This window comes from Euwallacea fornicatus, chromosome 1 (genome assembly GCF_040115645.1).
Source record: "Euwallacea fornicatus isolate EFF26 chromosome 1, ASM4011564v1, whole genome shotgun sequence".
Taxonomy (NCBI): Eukaryota; Metazoa; Arthropoda; class Insecta; order Coleoptera; family Curculionidae; genus Euwallacea; species Euwallacea fornicatus.
This window is the reverse complement of record NC_089541.1, coordinates 8,253,763-8,277,558: the sequence shown is the minus strand read 5'-3', so window position 1 is coordinate 8,277,558 and position 23,796 is coordinate 8,253,763. Positions and strand designations below refer to the sequence as shown.

General features: G+C 33.9%; 1 protein-coding gene across 2 annotated transcripts in view; it reads left to right on the top strand.

The window, feature by feature from the left end:
* MICAL-like (protein) overlaps positions 1-23,796 on the top strand; it is a 72,874-nt gene that overhangs the window by 5,592 nt on the left and 43,486 nt on the right. The window contains exon 1 of one of the 2 annotated variants that reach the window (XM_066282355.1): positions 2,011-2,211. The exons of the other annotated variant lie outside the window; for it this stretch is intronic. The gene's annotated coding sequence lies outside the window, so the exon portion shown is untranslated. Of the gene's footprint in view, positions 1-2,010; positions 2,212-23,796 lie in introns of those variants that run through there. 2 annotated transcript variants of the gene reach the window in all.

The following is a 23,796-nucleotide window of genomic DNA, read 5'->3' as shown; positions in this document are numbered from 1 at the left end:
AGTGAAAATTCATTGGGAAAAACTTTAGGTAAGTATTACTCTTACTTTCGCATTTTTAGTAGGTATTTGATTATTTCTATTTGATGGTTGTTTTTGAGCGGAAATCCCATTGCAAAAGAGGCGGATTTACTGTATATTCTCACTTTGTTCTAGAGAAGGCCTCCCTTGGTTACTAAACTTAGGATTATGACCGAGTCCTTTGATATTCTATAGGATATGGTAAACTAAGGAGAAATGTCTAATTACACGTTTTTTTTTCTTCTGAAGCATCACAGTTTAGTCAGCAACAACATCTATCTTTGTTTTTGCATTTTAAATCCAATTGAAGATTTCTGATTTTCTGTTGCGCCTCTCTAATAGTTAATATTGCACCTTTCGCTTTCAAATCCTTAAGTGGTGGTCCACTTTGGTGACCCACCTCCTAAAACACATTATAGGTGGTTGGTGGTCCACTTTTTCTCAGGGAATACTACATTCTCAACGTTTGATAGCTCATGGAAGATTGAATGTCTGAAAAAACACTCTAAATCTGAAAAACCTTTTCTAAACGTCTCCTAAATGTATACGTGGTTTTCATTAATTTTGGAAAATAGTAGTTAAACTTTGTATCCACATTTTTTTATTTAGAATGTAAGTATGTATATTTTTCATTTTTACTTATTTTGCCAATAGTACAAGCCATCCATAATATGTAACCGCTTAAAGCTGGTATTATAGAGAGTAATTAAAAATATACGTATGATCAATATAGTAGTTAACTTACACGCCTATTCAATATATTAACTTGTAAAACTAAAATAAAAAGAAATCAGAACGCGTTAAAACATGTTCTTCCCAGCAGCGTCCTCGACGGACCCCTAAGATGATGATGGCCTGTTCACATGAATATTTCTTTTGTTTGTTTATTTTCAATCGGTCTGTTGAGCCCTATACGGGCTTTACTTTTGAAGCCGATGCGACTACCTGCTATATAATGCCTCATCATCAAAGTAAAACGAGCCTCACTCTTTATTCGGGGATTCCAATCATCCGCACCAAAAGTTTTGTAACTGAAGATTCAAGAGAAATGTGTTACTGTAAAGTAGTGTTATAACAAAAATAGCAGTATTCACTATTCCCATGTTTTTGCATTTTTTTTTGTAATTGTGCGAGGTGACCATAAGTAATCCCAATTTATGATTTTTAATTTTGTGTTGTTTTAAGAATATAATACCCTGTATTTTTGTAACATTTTTGGATTTTGCGGATTATTTAATAGACGAAAGAATTTTTCGCAATTTTGTGGTGTGGTCACGTCAAATCCACTCCGGGTATTGACACTGCGTGGAACTAAGGTCAGCTTTAGATTGAACGTTACATCATTTGTAAAAAAATATAATTGTTGAGTAAAGATTCAAAGTTTTTCGGGTTATATCAGCAATTTTGGTTCCTACATTAACCCAACAAATTCCTTAAACATGAAATTTCAGGCATTCTCATTTTAAAATTATTTTACAAATTGGGGAAGTATATGCAAATGCAATCTGTTTTGTGTCTGTTGAGGGAGATTCTCAATATTTTTCCACATCCCTTATGAGCATAAAGTGGTGTTTTACAGAATTGACAGCTAGTCTCCAGTTAAGGTACCATTTGATATTAAAGTGACATCATGGGATTATAACGTATTAATCGATAGTTCCTTGAAGTAGGTGCGGACGCGGTACCATAGGTTAACATATCTTTTTTCTGAAGAATCGGAGGCAAGTCAAAGGAATAATGAAAAGCTACATTAATGCAGCGTCAGCTGAACATATCCTTTCTGTCATTTCTTAACTCAGCCGTGACATTAATAAGAGTTCATTTATAATAATTAATAAGAAAAAAGCTATGTAGAAATGGAAATTCATCACTAAAACTGTGGAGGAATCATTGGTGCAGATTTCAAGTGGCAATCTCTAGCGTTGCCTGACACTGCGCCTGAAACCTCTGCGCATCACAACACGGTGTAGTGTAGGTTTTAATAGGATTTTCTATATCTGCGCTGACTTAGTTCCACAAAGGACACGTCTGGCGCAAGTAGTGCTGTCGCGTTCCGTTTATTGGTTCCGGCACGTGTCCGTCGTCAATTTATTGTCGTTAGTCGTTCGTAATTGTTATTCTTTAAATACTCGTTTATTGCTCTGAATTCGAATTGTTTTAATCTAGAGAAGCGGTGTCGTTCAAAATTAATTGGTAAGTTTTATTGATTAATTGGGACAATTGGTTTTGAGTGATGCAGTCATGACGAGTGACTCAATTCTAGAGTATAAAGATTTAATCATCTAGGCTTGAAATTGATATTACACAATAATTTTGCCAACATTGATTATTTTTTAAGCTTCAAATGAATCATTTTATTGTTGTATATCTAGTCTTATCGAGGAGTTACCCTTTTGCTGATCTTGAAAATTTAATGTATTAACAAAGTGGTCTGTATGGTATTGGTTTTTACTACTCATATTTTTTACCTTTATTTTGCTTTTGTCAATTCAAGGTCAAAATTTGCCTTCATGAATTTGTCAATATACTCGTTTGTATCTAATTTTCTTCTAGCACTACATTCAAGTGGTTAATGTTTGTATTATTTGTTTCAATCATTCAATGATCAAGTTTAATTCGCTTCGATTGGATTTTTTAAAATGTAGTTTTGCAATTTCAAAGTTATCCAGCGAATCATCTCAACTTTGATGTATTAAGAGATGATATCATCTGTAGCTGGAAAACGAATCATATATATTCGGTGTCGGCTCTCAATCTCCTGTAATACCTGTGCTTCAAGCAACATATGAAATAGAATTAAAGTTGTTCTTTTCCGAAAGTTTCTTCAATAGTGATGCATAAGCTCAGACTTATTGGCATTTAATCTCAAATTATTGGCGTTTCATTGCATTAATAATATTAATGCCCTAATATCATAAAGCAAGACATGTTGAGTTGTTATTGGATTAGAAAAATGAAAACGTAGACATTGAAATCGCTGCCATTAAAATTAGGGCACCAATTATATTTGATACTTTTTATGTTTATCACTGGCATTCGTTCTTGAATTTGTAATTATATTGCGTGTTCCTTACTTATTGCAATATCGTTTCAGCTAAGTAATTGCTCTAGATGAAAAGCGAGTAGAGAAACATTGAAGTGGCACATTATTTCTTAACATATATTTATTTAGTAGCAATAATTTTCTGATTTTAGTTTTTATGATTAAGACATAAGTAGAAAGTAGATTATACTGCCTGACACTCTTGGCAGAGGAAACCCACATAAAATGAAAAATCCAATATTTGCGTCTTGGCCATTTACAAGTTTCGTGCAGGTATATCGATTGCAGTTAAAAGGAAAAGTCGTTACGAACCTCATTTCAAACGGATATTATTTCCAAAAGAACCAAAGAAAAATTAAAGTAAATTAAACTGTAGAGTCAAATCCTCAGAAACGTTAATTTTTCAATTAGTAATGTGAATTTCTTATCGAAGATTGCTCCCGGATTGATGAAAAAACTATATTTTTATTAGCGTGCTCAAAGTGATGAGAGCAATTTAATTATTTTTTAACATCAACAATAACGTGACAATAGCTTTTTTATTGTGAGATGTTACAAAGTGTCACCAAAGAGTCATTTGAATATTGAATTAGTAGAATGGGACAAGATTAATTAGATTTCTATCAAAGACATGTACAATATTTGATTAATTTGAGTGCCAAAAACAACACAGTAAGCACCTTTCTGTTTGTGTTAAGAAGCTTTTCGACACAACAATTTTACGAACATTTGTTGTGTCGAATATAACTTGAGCTCTGATGTTTCATATGGTAAATTTTAACTATATGCTAATTTAATTATTGTTCCTCAAGCAAAAGCACTCAACGGCAACAAAAAATCCTTCTTGCTAGAGTGTTTATGATTTTCTTGTTTGACTGGTATATCATGATTTTGCTAGATATAAATGATTTCGAATCAATAGACACAACGTGAAGTCTTTTACATACAGTGTGATCCAAATGGATGGTTCATGTATTGGAAAGTTGGAAACTGTAAGAGATACAGAAACGGTTAAATGGACAACTATTGCAAATTTACTTTGGCTTAAACACTATTTCTCTAAAAAAATTACATTTTTATTCAATAATTATGGCACCTTTTTCGTAAAATGTTATGACATATAGAGAGTTTTATGTATAGTTAGTATGTATGTGTTATGTTCCAGTTATGTATAGGATGCAATCTAGCATTTTTAAATTTACGAAAAGGGTGTTTAAGCCTTTTCTAAGAATGCGAAATGTATAATTCATTTAACACATTTAATTCAAACGGTGCTCATTTAACCTTTCCTCTATTTCTTACAATTTCCTGGATTGTAATATATGCGTCACCAATTTGGATTTACGCTTTACATTATTAAATGAGCTACAAAGTAGATGCAGGCGCGGGAAATTGGCATTCTTAGGTGAGAATAATGGGCACACTTAACTATTAAACCCAGTAAAAGAGGACGTAAATTTTTAATACCTCTTAAATGAATTTTTGAATTCAATATTGTGCCATTAGTCGATCTTTGCGATGCGCTGTAATACAATGCTGTGCGGTCATGTTTCAAATAAACTTCCAAAGTGTTCTCTGTTTTTATGGTTTTCGTTATCTTTAGTGTTTCCCTTTTAGCTATTGAGTTTTCCCATGCCGGTATTTACCTACTTATCAGTGTGGGGTAGGTATAAAAAGTTTTTACAAGTGAACTAGCTAGAAGGACATATTTAAGGACGAGCGTCTGTTCAAATTGGAGAAAATTTATAGAAAAATGTCCCGGTCGGGCCAATTTTGTTATTAAAATTTTGTTCGTATACGATCTACTATCGGGGGAAAAATAATGTATATAACTCGCAAGAAAGATTCTTAATAGATTCGCATAATTGCCGCCCTCGTTTGTGACTCGTGCACAACATTTAACTCTCGTGCGTTAAGAGTTACTTTTTTCGCTTATTATGTAAATAACCGTGCCAACATGCCGGAATTGAAATTTTCAATATTGTTTCCCCCTTGCCAATAAATGCATCATAAGTGTAGACGGTTTAAAGAATGCTACACCGTTCTAGAATCGTCTATTATGATGCACGTGAAATAAAAATAAATAGTGTATTTACTTTTGCGACAAAGCTTTACTTCAAGTAAGATTTTTAATTTTTGTTTATGTCGCATACTCATTTATATGAATTACAAGTGGATACCCTACGTATCTCTAGAAAATATCAGCGTTAATAAAACTCGATTATTTATACATGAAACCTCTCAAAAAAGATGCATTGGAGATTTTTTTTTATTCATGGAAAATATTCCATCCAGTTCACTTTTAATTTTTGTATGTTATTTTCCTACATCATTAGTGAAGGACAACTCCCAATTTGAGACCAATCAACTTAATTTCATTAGACCCTATTTGGGACTATGCTATTAGCGTTTCATGCAGACATTACATATATGAAGCGTTTACTTGAAACCCCCAAATAGTTATAATGCAAATGCTTAATCATAAAGATTTCCATTTTGGGAGTTCAAATTAGCTTTTGCAGTACGATAACCTCCAAACTCGAATAACCTGTAATCTCCAAGCAGACCTCACATTGACGGAAGTGTTTACATTTTGTTGGCATATTAACCTTTTTCGACGAACCTAAATAACCACAACGTCCACAACTAAAAACAAACACGTTCATATACCTTTTCCTTTAAGACTCCTGCATACCCACAATCTACAACATTCATTTAGTTGAACCACCTTCTCAAGGCTCAACAGTCCATTAAACACTTGAAGGAAAGTTATGAATAACCAGAACCATCATCGACCGCGCTACGCAGAGTTTTCAAGGCTTAAATATTTACCGAATATTTTAAATGTATGTTATCACGATTTACAGATGCATTCACCTATTGCATAATATAATAGGCAAACACGAGTTGAAAATCTGTGTAAACGTCCTGAGACTCAAGCTGTCTTTAGGTAAATAAAAGACTTCTTAAGCAAATTAGCTGAAGTGGTTATTGCTATTAGTTGGATTAGGATTATCGCTTTGTGGGGCATCTTCGTGCAAACATAAGAGTAAAGCAAATACTAATCCATTTTGTTAAGTTCCTGAAGTTCAGTGTCGACTCTATTCCACACATACACACATGCGCACACAGGCGCATACACGCGCACGGACGCACATCATACAAAAATAATTTTTTAATTTTTTCAAATAAAGTGACAGTTTTTTTAAATCAAAACTGGTGATTAACGGGTTTAATTTCGCAAATAGTAATATAATTTAAGCATGCACCTTTATATCGCTAATCGACGGTTATATCGAGTATTCGCTCGAATTTGTTCAAATGTGTGTCATTTTCTTATCATAGCTTTGTCAAAAGCAAAATTAGTAAAAATCATATATGAATCTAATCAGAAAATGCTATTTTTGTGATTCATCTCACATGGCCCACTCGTTACGGAAAATTATGCATTTACTAATTGGGTGCATAAATGGCTACTTCATTATTTACGAGATAATGTAATTTCGTTAAGTAAATGTTTGTTATGTAACAACCTCCTCCACGTCCAAACAAATACTAAGTAATGACTTCTGGAATATCTCTAAGGCATTCGAAGAAGATGGATCCTTATTAGGCATTCACGTACAGTATTAATGGCCCCCACATGTTCAATTGATAGCTTCTAATAGTTCCTGTCAGCAAGTTGCCTGAATAAAGCGACTGTTAAATATTATTGGAAATCTATTGTGGACATAGACAAATATTGGATTCCGAGGAATGGAAGAACTTGACATTCGTTGTGTGCAACTAACAAGCACGATAATAAATTCATTTATTAGCATGCGGCAATAGTTGGTTTTTGCTATGTGTCTGGTTTCAGTAATGATTATTGTGTGTGTTGCCAAGTTTGCATTATATGAATTTTAAGTGAAATATATGAGAATTTATGATTTAAGTAATAAGAAAATGCAAAAATAAGCAAAAAAAACTTGAAAACAAGCGAAAAATAGCATTTTCAAAGTTCGTTCCTTATGTGACATTCAAAATCCGCTTTAAATGGACTGCAGGAACTTGTAGAAAAATCACAACTTTATAATTTATTTCTAAAAGTGGCCAAAAACCGAGCGATGATAAGTTTGAATGATGAAGGATTTTTTTATGTTTGTTTTATGGTAAATCCTGTCTTAAACGGATCAAGGAACGAGATATTTTTTGCTCGCGAATTCGTTCCTTCTGCCTCTTCCAAATCTGCTGAAAATGGAATACGGCAATCGTTAGAGAAAATAATGATTTCCTTCGTAATTTGATTCAACCTTGTAAATTTTCCCAAACAAATTTTAATAATTCAACGTTTGTCCAAATTTCAGTGGGGATATTTCCTGACCGAATGCTCGGAAAACATCAATATTCGAAGTAATTCAAGGTGAAAATCCCATTACATTGGAAAGTTTACAAGATTATTATGTTAAAAAAATGGCGTTATAACCGGGTAATCTGTAACTACTACTTTCTATACCGAACCGTAGATTTGGCATGATTTGAGTGATTGCAACTATTAAATGTCTCTCTAATTTATTCTCGTGTTTACTACGAGTCTGCTTCTCCTTAATAGGAAAGATCTGACTTTAAGGTGGAAACAAAATTTTTTAATTGTGCCAAATATAGAATTAGAAAAGCATTAGATTTGATTGATCGTTAGAAAACTATCTTCATTATTTAATGACTAAAAAAGCGATTCTTTCCGTCGAATGCCTGTTTTTCTTGCTGCCTCCCACGCAATTACACAATCGTTCATTGGCCTGTAATTACCGTGTAATGTGTGTCACGTCGGAAGTTTCGATATAGTTTAACGTGTAATTACTTCTGAAACAGTTTCCTTCCTAAATATGTGAAAATCATTAACATAACTGGATTTATAGTGGATATTTGATGTTCATAAATATTATCAAGTTCATCCCCACTCGACCCGGAAGGGCGCTACTCGGAAAAATTTTACTACAGCTACACAGTTCACAATGCAGTTTTACATTATGTAATGATTAAAATAAGGTTAAATAAAAACGACAAAGGCCCTTATACGCCATACCATCGGTAATACTTATCTACTATGACTAGGCATTTCTTGCCACAATAAGGATCGAAACGTTTTCGCAATTTGCCTGCAGAATAAACGAGACCAACCCATTTTCTAATGTGTCATTCTGTCAAGGACGTTTTGTGAACCGAAACTGGAAAAATGCCTTCTTGGTGGCATTTTTAGAGAAATGAAATCTCGACTTGGACAAGTAGTAATAACTCACCATACCGAGTCTGTTTGCAAAATGGAATTTTACTTATCGTCCATCACCGGTGTCCTTGCTTTTACCTCGTCATAAAAGACGTAAAAATGATCAGACATCATTTTCAGGCATGAAGAAACTGCATATTTTTCTCATTTTCACGAAAGGAAATTACAGGACAATCGTTATTAAACTTTCAAATTAGCAAAGTCTTCATTTCAATTTGACATAATTGATACAAAAAGGTGTGTCCGAAGTCAGTGGGCAGTGATTATAATACCGCTTTGTCCATGTGTTTAACCGGTCATAATGTATAGTTTGCTGACAAATAATAATAGTTTATAGCGTAACGGATAAAATAGCTAATACACAATAATTATTATTAATAAAACGGCGACACGCTTTGACATCCGCTATGTTACTAATAAGGTTACTTTAACATGGTTATTGCCCTAATTTAAAGCCTTTATGTAATATTTAAGCATATACAAGAATTTGATTTTTTAAGGATGCAGCACCAAGTTATTGTTGAAGAGAACTTCAGGCAAATTTCATTTTTTTTTTTTTTTTGGTTAAGACCATTAATTTAACACGCATATCCGCGATGCAGCATCACAATAAGTTTTACGTTTTTAAAAAAAGCATTATTATGATTTTTCTCCGTTAGTAGGACACAAAACTTTACTAAAATTTTGTTTCTGCCTCACCTTTTTCATATACAGTGAATCCCAAAAATATTCGGACGCGCTCTTTTTACAGATTTCACGAGTCTTAATTAAACATATTAGTTATTTTTTTATTTTTTTTTACGTTAGAAATGTCTTTATCAACCATCTATTTAGCGGTCTGCATAAAAAAGGAATGCGAAATCATAATAGTTTATATTGAAATTTCAAGAAATAATCTAGAGAACCATTAAACGGGTCACAAAAATATTCGCACGACACACACAACAAAATGATTCATAGCAAAAAAAGAATTCTTACGCATTGCATGCATTTGTTGCTTGCTAAATACAGATATTGCAGAGTAAAATTAGAAATAATATCCATCATGGATCGAGTACCAAACAAAAGTAATGTTAGTTTTGATAAAAGGCAATTAGTAATATTTCATTACGAAAAAGGTAATTCCTATAAAAAGATTGGGGAAATGCTCCAATTAAGTAAGAGCACAGTTGAAGACATTGTAAAACGTTATAAAAATGAAGATAGAATACTTCCAAAAAAACAAACAGGTCGACCAAAATTGTTAAATGATAGGGACAACCGCTTCATAATGGGGACCATTAAGAAAAACCCTAAAGTTAGTGCTCCAAAATTGAAGACCCTATTGGAAAATCATTCCAATAAAAGAGTTAGTACTGAAACCATTCGTCGGTCTATCAGAAGCCATGGATATCATGGAAGGGTATGCAGAAAAAAACCATGGCTTAGCAGTAAAAATGTAAAAATACGAATCAATTTTGCTAAAGAATTCATTTCCAAACTAGACAATTATTGGAATGATGTAATTTTTTGTGATGAATCAAAATTTAATATTTTTGGCTCAGACGGACGTCAAATGGTATAAAGGAAAGCAAATGCAGAACTACAGAGACAACATCTTTGTCCTACAGTAAAACATGGAGGAGGTTCAGTTTTGGTTTGGGGGTGTATATCATCACTAGGAGTTGGTGAATTAGTTTTCATTGATGGTATTATGGACAAAAATGCATATTTAAATATTCTAAGACAAAATTTACGGAAAAGTGCGGAAAACATGGGCATATTAAACTCGTTCAAGCTATACCAAGACGATGATCCAAAACATACCGCTCATATTGTTCGTGAATGGCTGTTGTACAATTGTCCTAAAGTCCTTAAAACCCCTCCCCAATCTCCAGACTTAAACCCGATAGAAAATGTATGGCATTATTTGGAAAAACAACTTAGAAAACATGAAGTTACGTCAAAAACAATATTAAAAACCAGGTTGTGAGAAGAATGGATTAAAATTAATTTAAATTATTTAAGAAAAATTGTATCTTCTATGCCTAAACGTTTGAAAAGCGTAGTTGAAGCGAAAGGTGGCCATACAAAATACTAAATTAATTAATTAGGTTAATTATATATCTTTAAATCAATTATATAGATATAGTAGTTATATGTTAGTTATTACCGTCCGAATATTTTTGTGACCCGTTTAATGGTTCTCTAGATTATTTCTTGAAATTTCAATATAAACTATTATGATTTCGCATTCCTTTCTTATGCAGACCGCTAAATAGATGGTTGATAAAGACATTTCTAACGTAAAAAAAAAAATAAAAAAATAACTAATGTGTTTAATTAGGACTCGTGAAATCTGTAAAAAGAGCGCGTCCGAATATTTTTGGGATTCACTGTAAATAGCTGTCAAAAGAACTAATTTGTAACATGAGCTGGGAGCAAAACTTGCAGATCTAAAGAGTACCTCAACACTTTCGAGTAACTATTACGTTGTGTGTCATTTCCAGTTTGGCAACAAGGGGACCTAATTCTTCGTTACTCACTGGGAGACCTTGTGTGAGGTTATTTTTCCACTGAGTCACTATGATAAGTAATCATATATATTTATTTGAAAGATATGGGTAATAAAACTGCGCCATATATTTTGCATTTTTTATTAAAACATTTGTAATATACTTTAATAAACATATTAAATAAATATAAAATGTCAGAGAAAACTCACTTTGGTCTTTAGGAACTTTAAAATTCGTGTACTTAACTAGGGATCAATCCATTTTAATATGAGTGAAAACTTAGTACTGTGACGACAAATGATAACGAACGATTTTTAATCATTGCAAAATCAAATTGGACTACTTAATAAAAACTTTAATAACCCTATTGAATAAATAAATACTTAGAATTATGAATAAAAGATATTGCGACAAAGTCGCAATAAAAGGAATTGATCAAAATCCTAGATCATACTAATTTGAGAATAATGAGATACATTTCGTTAGCTATCAGTCCACTTTCGGTTTTGTTAGACAATGTTTCCATTTTTGTTATCTAATGGTGATTCCACGTTTCGGTCGTGGTTTGTTATTTCGTTTTTCATTTCTTGAGATTCAAATTTTTTGAAAACCTTCGATGTCGCCTTGTAGAAAAAACACCACCATGAAGAATATTTTTTTGGCTCATATTCCATGCCGGAATTGGCGGTGAACAACTACAAAAAAAATTAAATATAATTATGTTTATTATTGAAGGAATTTTATCTCGACTAATGTGTACTGCACTGAAATAGTGTTATTCGTGTGTGTGATGTAAAACTTTAAACAAAGCAATTCAAAATTAATAAATGATACTCTCGTTCTGATAAAATACATAAATAAACGTGGAGTAACGAAAGCTGGATAATATTGATAGGAGAATGATTTTTTCTCTTCGCACCTTATTGGGATCATACTTTTCTCGATCGATGGGGATGTACGATGATGTTTCTCCAACGTCGCTTCCATTCTTTCGTTTGCAAAGGACATAGAAGGCCAAACTCAGTACAATAATCAGCATTGCCGCACACGCAACTGTAACTTTATCCGGTGTTGGTCCTATTATGAATTCGTAAATCGCTCTCATATATGTAGAGTCCATAGTTAATATCAATTAATTCAACTGATACAGTCTTATCACAGTAATGGCAACGATCCGCACCTTACGATTTCTCAATTACCAATGAAGCGAATGCTACAGAATCAGGTAAGATAAAATATGTCGTGAAACGCGAGCACGATATCAATACACGTTGAGACAAGTTTTTGGGCAGGCGGCGCGCATGCGTTGAAATTGCTGATAAGAAGAGTCTGACGAGTTGAAACTTGTTTGGGGTCCTTGATTGAGAAACTGGTCCTGATTTCTGGCACAATCTCTCAAAGCTTTTCGGTTGTAAGGCCCGATCCTCATCCCATTAATAATCTTCCATTTATCGCGTTCGTAGTGTGTCCGCGATTGTAATTCAATGCAAAGGTGTAAAAATCGGGACCCATTCAAAAATTATTTATAGCCTCATTAAAAGTAGTTTTACATGCATATGTCGTTGCATATCGTATAGTATGTCAGCTAACAGGAATCATCATGGGAACGATTCGGGCATGCAGAAAACTTAAATCATCCGTTCACCTGATACTCATCCCTGAGTATCTTCTCAGGAGATTTGGTTTTATTAGTTGAAGATCGAAACCCATCAAGTGATGTGGTTGACTGGAACCCGTCGAAGGGAGTTGCACGTTGAGTGTATTGTTCTGCTTGTAGGATGTGGCTCATTTTTGTCAAATGGATATTTTTATGTGATTATTATTTTGAGTTTTGATAATTTGTTTTCTAAAATGTTCTTACAAACCAAATTATTAGTGTTCCATTTACAACGCGAATTATTTATCTTCATTATATTGTTTACCATTTTTGCTGCGAGTTTATTTCTTACGTATTTTGGGATGATTTGTTGTATAAGGTCGTAATAGGCTTATTCCGTGTAAAATTAATCCGCTTTATTGATTTGTTGAAAGTAAAAAATCACGCTAATTAGTTACGCCATAATTAAGTAGGTGCCCAGATTTTGGGAATACCAGAAAATATAATATACGAGCGTTTCAAATGGGTCTTTCTGGGACATTAGCAGCTTATAGGCGGATAATTAATTAGAGAGTTGAGTGAAAAAACTTCTGCAGATCTAATGAAACAAAATGCTAATTATATTCAGATTTATCGGAATTAGTGATTAAGGTTTTTTTTTCTACACGACCTGTGCAAATTTCAAAGCAGGCAAATTTGTCAATTCGTAGGCAGCGAAACCAGTTTTCTTGTGCCGGAATAGTTTTTATGATTGTCTATATTAGAAATTACAATGTATACATTCAAAATGATGATTTAATGTGCCAAAGAAAGCTCATAAAGTTCAAGCAACCGTAAACTTTCGTTTTGAATTACGGTCAGTAGTGTGTTGAATATGAAATAACCGCACATAAACTTTATCAAAATGTTTGCACTATTTTAATGGAATATTTAGTTGATGTAGAATGAGTGTTGAATGTTTCCTATTTTATTGAAGTCCACTAATACCAATTCTGGCCTAATCTGTGGCATACTGACCTGAACTTGTCATAAAAAACTAATCAAAATCGCTTTAATAGGGGTAAGATACCGTGCAAGTTATAGGCATGCCTGTGTAGTAGTCAAAGAGCAGCCACAATCTGCCTCTTCAGTGATTGATTCTAAAATTGGTGATCGTTTCGAGTTTTTCGATCTCCTTTCCGCCCCCCGTATAGAACGTATTTGTTTCGTCCTCTCTTAATGAAATTTCTTTAAGATAAATGTTCATGTAAGGATAAATATTATAGGGCTCATATACAGTCACTCAAAAAAGTATCCGTACAGCCGAAAAAAAATTCTGTAAACCGTAACTTTTGACTGATTTTGTTCAAATTTTGTATAATGAAAATTCAAACCGAAAATCAATTTGCGTAATTGAGCAACTTTTGAAAATTTAACTTTTAGAGTGCGTTCCAGCGTTTAAAGAAAACTCCGTTTTAAAAACTTCTTGTGCGGTGGAAATTTTTCATTGTAGTTTTCACATTCTTGTAGAGGGGATTTTTCTTCATATATCCTGAAAATTTGATCAAAATCAAACAGCAAATAAGGAAGTTGCGGCCTTTCAAAAACGCCAAAAAGTGACGATTTTCGCGCAAAATGACGAAACTTTGACATTTTTGACGACTTTAAAAAGCTGCAACTCCCTTATTTGTTGTTCGATTTTGATCAAATTTTCAGGATATATGAAGAAAAATCCCCTCTACAAGAATGTTAAAACCACATTGAAAAATTTCCATCGCACAAGAAGTTTTCAAAACGGAGTTTTTTGTAAACGCTGGAAAGCACTAAAAGTAAAATTTTCAAAAGTTGCGCAATTACGCAAATTGAGTTTTGGTTTGAATTTTCATTATACAAAATTTGAACAAAATCAGTCAAAAGTTACGGTTTACAGAATTTTTTTTCGGCTGTACGGATACTTTTTTGAGTGACTGTATAACAGCTTCCGAGCGTGTTCCTCGAATAAGAAATCGCGTATCACTAGATTGGTTTGTACTGAGTTTCTTAATTCCAAAAAACTGGTACCTTACAATTATCGCTAAGCTTTCTTGTGTGCTTTTCCTTCATTTTTTTCTTTCGCCGCGATACAATCATAGGAGAAAGAATTTCCTTCAGCTACAACACCTCATTGCCAACGAAGCAGACATTTGGGTCAGTAGTCATCCATGAGTTCTCATAAAAAAAGCACACAAATCAAAAATGCTGCGTTTACTATTGCCATCGCATCGTGCCGTCATACTTGACTGGACTGTTTGCAACGTACTCGGCGGGATTGCTTTATTTTCTTTCATTCACGCCTTTCATAACAGTAATTGGTTCACCATTATTGTATGGGTTAATTGCTGAATCGGTATCTGTACCATGCGAAACAAGGTAAAGTGTTCGTGAAGAAGCGATTTCAACAGCCATCGGATTAATTGAATCTGGCTTTTATGTGCGAGGAGGCATTTTTGTTCCTAGATTTCCGAGGAATCCTTGATGAATCGAAAACGATGTTGAAAATTATGAATGAGAACATCTGGAACTTTGGGTATATGACAGGTGAGCAAGTTCAACTGCCTAGCTGGTTATTTATTATTTTGCATCGTCAGCCTATCTACAGTCAGCGGCAAAAGTGAGTACACACTTAAAAGTTGTACAATTTATCTCGTAGTAAAAAATATTAAAAAAACTTTATTTAAAGTTATGAATACGGTAGAATGTTCGTTCTATTGTCTTCATAATTACCACTTAAAAACATGTTTATATACAATTGGCAACAAGGTAGACTTTGGGGAATCACAGGACCCCATAAAACACGATGCAAAAATGAGTACACAGTCAGTTTATTAGAGATCAATTAAAACTAAGTGGCATGCAGTGAAGAAGCAATCCGTACAATTTGTTAATTGTTTGGCTGTTAATACAATATCCAATAAGTAACAACATGGCAAAACGTAATGAAAATCATAAAAGAACTGAAATATCAGAAGATTTACACAAACTTATAGTAACATTGCGGCGAGAGGGCAAGTCTTTTCGGAAAATTGGAAATATAGTGAAGAGACATTACAGAACTATAAAAAAAATTTGGGATAAGTATGAAGCTACGGGTAGTGTGCGCAATAAACCTCGTTCTGGACGTCCACGGAAATTAACACCTCTTGATATACGCGATATAACAAGGACGGTTTAAAAAAATCCTAAAACCAGTGCAGTTCAATTAGCCGCGGATATATCAGAACAGAAGGGGACTTCTATAAATGTTAGTACTATTCGGCGAGCACTCAATTCGCAAGGTTTCCATGGTCGTATACCTTGCTATTAAAAAGCTAGCTATTAGTGCTCAAAATCGAACCCTCAGAATGGCCTTTGCAAAAAAATACTTATCAGAACCACTCGAATTTTGGAACACGATTCTTTTTACAGATGAAAGTAAATTTGAGATATTTGGTCAAAAAAAGAGGTCAAAAATATGGCGAACGAAAAATTCTGAGCTGGATCCCAAAAATCTCTTGAGCACCATCAAACACGGGGGTGGTTCCGTAATGCTTTGAGGTGCAATGGCAGTCTCTGGTGTGGGGCAGTTGGTTTTTATTGACAAAATAATGGATAAAACAATATACAGAATGTTTCTTTACTACGTGTAAAAAATTTAAAGGCGTAATCCTCGACTGATTTTGAGTCAAAAATGTCTAATAAACATATGTCCGCAAATGCCTTGTTTCCAAGATACAGGGTGTTGACTGAAAGACGTTGAAAAAGGTTTTAAAGGTTTCTAAAGGTTTGGTGGTATTTACTAATTTGTTTATTGTTAGTTTTTTTTGCTACTTCCACTACTATAAACAAGATAGTCAGTGTTATTTTGGTGTTTTACTCTCTAAAGTGAAAGAATTTAGTTCTGTGTCCCAAAAATCAGATTATATCTCAGTTTTGAAAATTTTTCAAATGCCTAATTACACTAATCAAGAAATGGCCAATATGGTTTTTGTTTACGGCCTTGCTGATGGTAAGTGTTTGGCAGCGAGGCGCATTTACATGGAAAGGTTTCCAAACCACCAAACCTTTAAAAACCTCTTTCAACGTCTTTGTGATACAGGATCTCTTATGAAAACTTCAGGAGGAGGAAAGCCAATAACACGTCGAACACCAGAAATGGAGGAAGAAATCTTAAGACGTATTGAAGAAAACCCCGGAACCCCCGGAATTGTCTTTTCTAAAATTCAAACACCCAAATTGAGTCATTTTGGAAATAAAATCTCTTTTTCTTGTCACATTTCAACACCCTGTATCTTGGAAACAAGGCATTTGCAGACATATGTTTATTAGACATTTTTGACTCAAAATCAGTCGAGGATTAAGCCTTTAAATTTTTTACACGTAGTTAGGAAACACCCTGTATATGAATATCCTAAAAGCTAATTCACAGCCCAGTATTGTCAAATTAGGTTTGCAGGAGTTATGGGTATTTCAGCAAGATAATGACCCCAAGCACGCTGCCCATGTTGTCAAGAAATGGTTGTTATACAACGTTTCGAAACAACTCCATACTCCACCCCAGTCTCCAGATCTCAATCCCATTGAGAATCTGTGGGAAATATTGGACTGGAAGGTGCGTTCTAAACAAATTACAAGTGCAACTTCTCTCAAAACTGCACTACTTGAAGCATGGGATACAATTTTGCCTACTGTTACACAAAATTTAGTTAATTTTATACCCAAAGTATTAAGAGCTATCATCAAGGCCAATGGTGGACCAACAAAGTATTAATTTTTATCGTTAATGTTAACAAAATGCATTGGAACACGCCGATTTGTAATATTGTGTACTGACTGTTGCCTCTATTTTAAAGCTCTGTTATAAGGCAATCATCTATAAATCGATTTGTAATCCATTTAGGTAATTACAATTATAACCATGTTTTTATGTAACCATATATGTACCTATATTTAATGTTTATAAAATCTTTTTCATTATTTAGTTTATCTTAAATATATTATTCTTTTAATTTCCATAGTGTGCACTCACTTTTACCGCTGACTGTATTTCTTATTAGTCTTTGGATTGAATGAGATCCTCTAAGAGGATTCTCCAGATCTCCAACACGTCCAGTGTGAAAATGAACTTTTTTTGCGATTTGGTATTAACAGTGAAATAAACGTTGCCTTGTGTGCGAATGCTGTAAGAGCGCCGCTATGTCACAATAATATTTGCTCTTAATGCAGCGTTCGAACTCAATTTCCAAGTAATGTTAAGGTAGTGTGAATGACAGAAAAAATAAATAACAATTTTCACTTTTAAATTCGCACTTATTTTTATCGAAACCATTTAGAAACCCACTAGGTTATGGCAACTACACTTAAATTACAATCCAAACAACACAAAACAAGTTGATAACAGAACGAGGAACGATAGCAATTTCTATAAGTAAATCATACCTCCGGATATTTCCAGTGAAACGTGACTTCCTAATCAGAAATCAGAAACTGCTATATGTATATGTACATACAACTTCGTTGTTTTAAATGAAACCCGTAATTTTTTTTGTTATTTTAAGACTTCTCGTTAAACTTTATGGTCAATTTATGTAAGATGTCTTATCTTTAAAATTTATCGTTTCCCAATTATTCGAAAAAATTTGAGAGCCGTAAAGTTCCACGGAAATAGGTGTTGTGAGCTAACCGCTGTGGATTTCGGAATCGGTCTTCTGGGGTTCAAAGAGTTCCTAATAAGCCACGTTTTCACGTATTGTAATTAAAAAAAATTCTTCCGCAACCACTGAAATAGGCTTCCGAATTTACATGGCATCAAACGTCAATAATTGCGCATTTCAAATGGAATGACCTAATTTTCTCGACGGCACTCCTTACTCAGAATTAAAAATCTTCAACTTTTGTTAACATTACCCTGCTCCTAAACCCAACCATTTCTGAGTTCCCGAAAAATGTCGAAATGACAACAGGATGATGCCACATTTGGAAATAACAAAAAATACGAAAAAATTTATTTTCACACTGAGGAACAACATCTTATTTACCTAATTCTATCAGCTTTTTAAATTAAAAAATTTTAAAAAAATTAACACATTTTATGTTCACATTTCATTAAACTAACTAAATAAAATGTAAAAATTCAGATACTATTTATTGTCTTATATCCACGGCAGCCGTAAACTGCAAATTGTTATAAGCGTACTTCATCAGTTAGAAAAGATAGTAGAAATGTCGCGAAACATGTCAAAATGACATTTTGTCTGACTATAAAAACATTTAGAAGCCAAAAAGGGGCAATTTTCGGGAATGCAGAAGTTATTGGGTTTAGGGATAGAGTAATGTTAACACAAGTTGTAGGTTTTTTAATTCTGAACAGGATGTCGTCGAGAAAATTTGGATGTTCCATTTAAAAAAGCAAGTTATTGATGTTTTAAATTCTTGCAAATTCGAAGGCTTATTTCAGCAGAGCCTAAGGGCTTTTTTTAAATTACAGGCAAAGTATAGCTTATTAGGACCCTTTTGAGCCCCAGAAGACTGATTCCGAAATTCACAGCGCACCATACCGATTTCCGTGCGATTTTGCAGCTGTCAAATTTTTCCGAATAACTCGGAAACGGTAAATTTTAAAGACAGAACAGCTTACATAAATTAATCTTAAAATTTAATAAGAAATCGGAGAAAATAACAAAAAAATTCTCGGGTTCCATATAAAGTAACGAAGTTGTATATTGTCACACTTTTTGAAGTCACCCTGTACATGAGAAAATAATTTGTGAAAATGCGCCTTTATGTGCCGTATAAACCTGCAGAAGAAAAAATTGTTAACTTTATCGGTATTGAAGCTAAAGAGACTTGATGCGATACTGCAAGACCCTGTATAAGCACCATTAGGCTACGCAAGTCAAGTAATGAGTTTTCAAAGATATCTTTTAGAAGGCTCTAATGTGCAATACATATTCGAAGATTCCCATAAAATTTTATATCTCCAAAACTTGAAAAGTGTACTGGTTACCTTGGACCGTATTACAGTTGTTTATTGTATTTCTTATTCAAACGCAAATGTTAATTGTTCTGCTGAGAATATACGTTTTAAATAATTTAATAATTTGTTATCTCAAGCGAAAAGCTCTCTATCATTTTCTGTAAGCTTGCTGGTTAGGTCGCAACTCAATTGCTCTCGAATTGGTAGAATGGGCGGATGTGAGCATAATTAGCATTGTGACTCATAATATATCTAAAGATATTTACCTTTCATTTAACATCAGAAAGGGTTTACCTTGATGATCCACAGAACGCATGCGGTTATTTCAATGTTTTTCCTGACCCTTTAGAAGATCTTGAAGACGACAAGAATACAATAGTTCTGTCTCTTGACGTTGATCCTCTGACTGACGAAGAAAAATTTGATGAAAATGAATTGAACTCAAATATTTTGCCCAAAGGTATGCCGGAAAAAGTGGAATTCGGGAAGACATGTTTCAGAACATTACTCATGTGGTGATAAAGAAGCTCTGAGTAATATTCAAAAAATGCTGAAATCATGTAGTTCCCGACCAAAACTGAAGTAGTTACACTAGCACAAGAGTAATTCATCCTGGAGAAAATGGAATAAGCCGTTACATGAATGTAATTACTCGAATAAATTTGTGCATCTTCCGGATGACTTGAAGAATTCAAATCCAGCAGAAAGTTTTGCACATATGATAAACGAAAACATAATTCAACTAATTGTTGAACAGTCACTGATCAAGAAATACGCATAACAAAAGTTGAAGCTCGATGTCAGTGTAAATAATTACAGAATCGGAATGTGTGGAAAAAAGTGTTGCTGGCTACTTTTCACCTGTTTGTTACATGTAGCAATGGCAAATGTCTGGAAAGTTTCAAGAAAAACTTTTGCTACTCCGTAAAACAAGATGAATCAATTGCAGTTTATAAGGTATACAGGATATCTGCAATAAGGAGCGCCACTATGCGGATCTTGGAAATGATAAGAGATACAGATTTGGTTAAGTGGAAGAAAAGTTGCGTAAGCAAATGGCGTATAGAAATTCCCAAAACATATTTTTTGGTTTTTTGAGATATTTTGAAAAAATTGAATTTTACGATTTTAGATATTATTTTTTTCTGGCGTTAATATTTGAGCTATACCAAAACCGATGGCACTTTTTCACAGCAACTTTTAATGCCCTTTAACGTATCATTGCAAGTTTTTTTGATTCGACGTTTCGTCTTTGCGGAACCGTCATCAACTTTATTCTTTTAAATTCAGTCCGAATTGTTTAATATCAGATTCTGAAAGTCTTTTTTATTTCAAATTCAACGATGCCCAACACTTTATGGTTTAATTGCGTTCTAGTCTTTTTTCGGCCTTAATCAAGAAATTTCCTATTACGTACCTGTACATAGCTTTTTAATTTTTAAGAATAAACAATTACAGCTATATAAATCGCATTCGATTGATTACACTCGTTTTTCCTATAAAAGTAAAAAAAACCAATCTTTTCCATATAGTCGTATCGTTGTTATCAAAGTTAAGCTTTACGGTTGAAAGTTTCGTAATCTTTATTGTTCAATTTCATTTGGGCGTTGATGACTAATGAACAAATGGAGCTCACTATGAAACATGTTTCCCAAGTTTCTGTGCACTATTTTGTAACTTCTGCTCTCAGCTTCAGATTACCGCACTAGACGTTTATTCGAATACTTATGTATAAGCCAGTTATAGGAGGAAGATATCTGACTTTTTGATTTTTTGTTTTCACTTTTATTTATGGGACTATTTACTCTCTGCCAACCAACTTTCTCTGCGATATCTTGTGACTTCAGTTCTTTACTTCAAATAATATTTTTTGATTTTTCATTCGAATATGTGCTTATTTAAGAGATTTAGCATCTAATATACGTTAAAAAGGTAGAAATCTAAGTAATTCTCAATTTTTGCCTCTATTTGCTTTACGAAACTTTCTGATGGGTGCAAAAATTCCCCGGGCAGTCCCAGGTAGATGTCTCCTTCAGGTTTCCTAAAGAGAAGTTTATTCGCTAATCAGAAATGAGTGAACTGTGGACGTCTAAAGAGGGAGAAATCTGGATTTTTTGCTTTCACTTTTGTTTATGAGACTTGTGAAACGAGCGGTTTATGGGCGGTGTAAGAGGTTATTTCGAATTTTGCTTTCATTCGGCTTATGAAATTGTTTAGGCCGCTGGGTGTAAATGTTCCCAGATAACTCTGCGTCATTTTGTGGCAGTAAATTTGAGCTTTTTTTGCAAAATGTTTAAAATATTCTATTTAGAACCAGTCGGTACTGCGATCGACAACTGGCCTATTTGGCAAAAGAAAATTCTTGCAATTGCCAGCGTTCGGCCTTAATGAGGGAGAACTATTCTTTGCACACCTCAATGAAACGCTTAGATCAAATCGAAAATAGGCTAGCAATGAGTACATGGGCACGAAGCCAGAAACTGTCGAAATGTCCTCTGGGTACTATCAATCACAAGAATGTAGGGGACTTCCTGTACATCGCTATTGTTCTCACTTCAACGGGCACACCAACATAGCAGTTCATGATGGATTAAGACCGCCAACACCTACACCCGTGTATGAATTTTTAGGTCTGATTCCATCATGGTTAAAATTATACGGTCGTATCCTGTTTGACCATTTTGGCAGGTTTTCTACATAGTACGATCTCTCATCAAATAAAACTAAAGTACCCTTTTCTAACGGTTTGTTGGCCGTATACAGCGTGGGACAGACGTAAATATATCCTAGTCACGAAACCAACCTGGTACTATCTTTTATAAATAAAATTGCTATTCTCGCCTGGTAGCTTGCAGACGTACTGAGAACACAATATCGGGAGTTAATTTCTTGGTTACAGATTAAGATATAAGAGGTCATTATTAGAGGTAGATGGATTGAGTAACAAAGGCGGAGGCACATGTCGTTTGGCAGAAACAAAGGCTGTACATGTTTAATGAGCGCTTTATACATATTAAATTAATTTAAAATGGCAAACGTGACAAATTGGCGACGAATGACATGTTTAAGCCTCGTTGGGAGCGTACTTTACATAAGACAACGCAGCTGCAAGTAAACATTGCGACACACACAGTAATGCCGATGTTTGAATCAACAACTACCTATTCTTGCACAAAACTCTGCGGTAAGTCGAAGGTAAAAACCTAATCCAATCAACAGGTGTGTGAAGAAATAGAGGTTTCTTGTAGAAGTTTTAGCACTTATTGGTCATTATTCTCACCGAATAAAAGTTATGACACAATGTTCAATTAAATCAAATTGAACCGCCTGGCCTTTGGTTTCAAAATTATGTAAGTTTATAACATACTACATATATGGTTGCTTAAGAATAATTAGCTATTGTATCGAATTTTGTATTAATGGTCAATACCTCTCTAATAGCTCCGGTCGTGTATTTATGTGACTTGCATCATCCTTATATTTGTATGGTTATGTGTATGGCTTATTTCAACATTGTGCCAGCTCTTAATGATGTCATGATTTGCATTTGAGATTTTTTAATTAGCTGAAGCGCGAACTTAGACAATAAAGCAGAACGGGAGTTCTTTATTACACCTAATCGCGAAGCTCCGTCTATGTCTCGAAGGAAGTTTGGCTCCATTGACATTTTTTTCCCAGTTGAAATAACTTCAAGAGGTCAAAATCGATGAGTACTCAGAGAAATGCGAGAACCAGATTTGGTCTATGACTTGTGAAGTATTAACTAACCGAAGACAGCAATTTGAACGACGTGTGCCACATAAGCGAAGCCGAAAGAATTTTTAGTAACTTGCCTTGAGTAACCTTCATCAACCTGCGCAATTCAAACGGACCTACATACATGGCGTCTCATTAGCAATGCAACAATGGAGCAAATATGCCTTATCTGAAAGTTGATGGTTCCGGATATTATACAGGGTGTTGAAAGTTAACATTTTGATTCCCTTTTTTGCTGTTATTCTGGAAATATCTACAATATTAGACAAAAAGATTGGAGCTTTTTCAATATTGAAATATTTTTTTAACGTCTAACAGATGAACTCTGGATGATAAGAATATAATTAATGTACCATTGGTAAAATATTCCGAATGTGATTGGGTTTGAAATATGCAAACAGATAACTGTATAAACAAATCTCGTTTCGAGCCTGGACAAAATGGTTGGAACTTTTTTATTGAAGAAATTATAGACAATAAAAATAGTAAAATTTTATTTTAACTAATATTAAAAGGTAGCACCCGTTTGCTCTGATAACATCGTTTCGGTATAGATTTAATTAATTTCACAATTATTGTTTGTTGTGTTCTGTAGTACACCACGCATTCTTCAATTTTTCAAAAAGTTCTTGTTGATTTTTAATAGGATTC